This window comes from Condylura cristata, unplaced genomic scaffold, assembly GCF_000260355.1.
Source record: "Condylura cristata isolate star-nosed mole 26May11 unplaced genomic scaffold, ConCri1.0 scaffold00017, whole genome shotgun sequence".
NCBI lineage: Eukaryota > Metazoa > Chordata > Mammalia > Eulipotyphla > Talpidae > Condylura > Condylura cristata.
Window position 1 is genome coordinate 37,523,449 of NW_004567118.1, and position 3,086 is coordinate 37,526,534.

A 3,086-nucleotide genomic window follows, 5' to 3' on the forward strand; every position below is an offset into this window, starting at 1 on the left:
GGGAGCGCCCAGTGCAGCGAGAGTCGCGTAACCCTTCCAGGACTGGTTTCCGAGCCCGAGCCGGCGAGGTCGGGCCGGAGTGGGGAACTGGGCTTCTCTTTGAGGGACTCGGGTTGGGAGGCCCCCGCAGCTTCATCCGAGCTGTGGTTAGCCGGAGAAAGCCCGTGTGAGGCGCGCCCAGCACGCCGATCTCCAAGACACGCGGGAACTGAGGGCTGGGTCTTTGCGGGCGAGATGAGGGTGTCAGTTCAACTGGCCTACAAAGTCCCAGTCCTCGGCCCCCAGTACCTCTGCGCACCTAGAGCCAGGCAGGCTTTCTCCTGGGCCCGCGCATTCAGCGCTCACACGGTGGGGGTGGGGCGAACTCCCACTTGGCCACCGCCTGGGGTGGGTGGGTGGGGGGCTGGTCCACCTCTAAGAGGGGGTAGCCAGGCGCACTGGCCCCGGGCTCTGCGCTGAGATTCCAGGGATCCCCGTACTTGGCTGGGGCAAGCAGAACACGGTGGGAAATTCTAGTTGGTCAGTGTCTTCTGGGTGCAGCCCGATCGCCTTCGGGACAGACCTGGAGTGAGGGAGAGAAGGGGCCCCCTCTCACTAAGGGGCCCAGTCACCTAGGGGCCTGCTCGGCTGTGTTCCTTGGTGGCAACTTGAGTTTGGGGAGAGCTGGCCTTCACTTTTAGAGCAGTCCCTGGGGAGATGGACCCATGTGGCCGCTTAGCCCCAGTGGGGTGGGAAACCCACACCTCTTCTCGCCCTCCTTCCCCACCCGCAACATTTCTTTAAAGATGCATCTTTGTGGTGTGTTCCTGAAGGCTGGTCTTTTGTTCCCTGACATATGCAAGTTAACTTCATGTGGAAATTGCCTCCTCCTTATATGCGATAACTTGGCTTCTACAACCGCCCCCACCTCCCCTCAAGGAAAACCCCATAAAGCCTCAAAGTGTGGGTTTGCAACTTTGTTTCTGCTTGTTGTATTTTGGCTGCCTTGGTGTTGGTGGGGGGCGCTTTGGAAAAACTTTTAATTCAGGCATTGAAGTCACCTGAATTGTGTGAAGGGCAAGAGACAAAAGAGGGCACCTTGGGCCCCCTCCTGGCTTTGGAAAACAGAAACTTCTAGAGGCAGAGAGGAGGGAGATGGAAAATCAGCCCAGCCAGGTTGGCCTACCTCTCTGAAAGTTGTGTAAAGACTCATGTTGGAAGCTTTACCCCAGGCTTCCCAGACTTACGTGGGTGGTATAGATTAGACCTTGGAGGAGTCCCAGTGACCCCTTTATCCCTGATAAAGGGGACTGGAATGAGGGGGTCACTGAGGCTCAGAGCCCAGGAGCTGGCAAGGCTCTGCACTGCAGTTGGCCCGCTCTTTCCTGCAGGCTGTAGTCAGGAATGTGCAGATGCCAGAATTCTGGGAGAAAAGAGATTCTTTGGCCATATAGCCACATGTACAAGCATCTTCACAAATTCTCAGTTTTCAGGCAAAAGTGCCTGAAATGGGCGGGTGGGAGCTCAACTCGTGGTCTTGCCCTCATTTTAAAAAATGCTGTCTTCTGAGTCCGGAGTCAGGTTGGGAAAACAAAGTCCTTCCTCCCTTTGAACCCATGCCTCTCCTGGCCCTGGGGAGCATTATCTTCAAGTAAATGAAGTGGGATCTTCCAGAATATTTTGTGGTCATAAGACATCCACAGGAATGGGCAGAAGATATGAGAAGAGGGGGGGGCCCGAGGTGGCTGTTTCTCACACACCCTGGTGGGGATGGCTCTGGGACGGGGACAGAAGTCGCTGGCAATAAGACCTAGGAAACTGGCAGTGGCATAGGCTGGGCCTGATCTCTGGGGCCCGACCAGGGTTTTAGGGACTCGTAGGAAACGCCTTGGCGATTCATTTCTTTGGGGGAAGTGAGTGATTACGTTTTTCCTTCTTAGGCTTTTTCCTTTGCAAAGCAAGGTTGGGTCAGCTACATGGTGGGCACGCCTGGTCTCTAGTATCTTCCATGTGCGGTGATGAAAGCGGTAGTATTGTAGCCAAGAACTTTCTGATTTTGCTGTCTTTGAATTCTCATAGTTGACTGAAGCAGATGCCTCCTTCCTCCTGCCCCACCCCAATCCATCCCTCTAGGCTGGGTTTCTGGAGGCTTTGCAGGGAAAGTGACTTACAGGGCAGACTTGTTTGCCTGGAGCCTTCTTCAGGAAGCTGCTAAATGTGAGGTGGAAAGCCAGTGGGAGGGAAGGATTTTAGCCACCCCTCTAGGGAGACCCAGGAAGACCTAAAATCCAGCTGGACTCCTTGTCCTGCCCAGGGGAGGAGGAGATCTGCATTCCCGCAACTCTTAAGTAAATTGCAACCTGGTGAATAATTAACCTTGCCCTCCTCGCTTTTTATTTTTTTAAGGAAAACTAAAACCCTAACCTCTGAAGGATTTTTAGATCAATTTTTGTTCGTCAGGATTAGAGTGACAAATGAGAGGTTGGGAGAAGCCCCCTTGGTCATCTTCACCCCCAGATCCAGCAACTCTGAAAGTTCTGATTCTTAGAAATCCCTCTGGGGTTTACCCTACCCCCTCCTTGGGGGCAGGGGTAAGGGGAGCCTCGGAACTATTTGTCCTGGACTCAGGCTGCCTGTGTGAGGCTGCGCTGCATGACACCCCCCCTCCCATCCACTATGGTCAGAATTCTGGCCCCCACTTTCTCTAGCAACAGCTTGGCTCTCGCTCCTAGTTCTGGAGGCCTGGCCAGTTTTCGGCTCTATGTATGGGATGGTAAATATTTGGCCCGTCTCGGTTCTTTTCACTAAAGAACAGCGCTCCCAATCTGTGTTAGGCTGAAAGGGTGGTCTCAGAAGCCAGAAACCAGCTTTCAGTTATAAAACAGAAATGGACTGAGACACTGGGATGCGGATAGCGTTTGAAATTTTTTTTTTCTCCAAGCAGCCTGGTGTAAGGGTCATGAAGGTGGACTTTGGGTCCAGCTGTGTTCCCGCTGGAGTCATAACTGCCACTTGGTCTGATGACTTCCGTGCCCACTTCTTCCCCTGTGAATGGGGGTTATGGGGCCTACTTTGCAAGGTTGTGGTGCCTGCATTTGAGAAGTGTA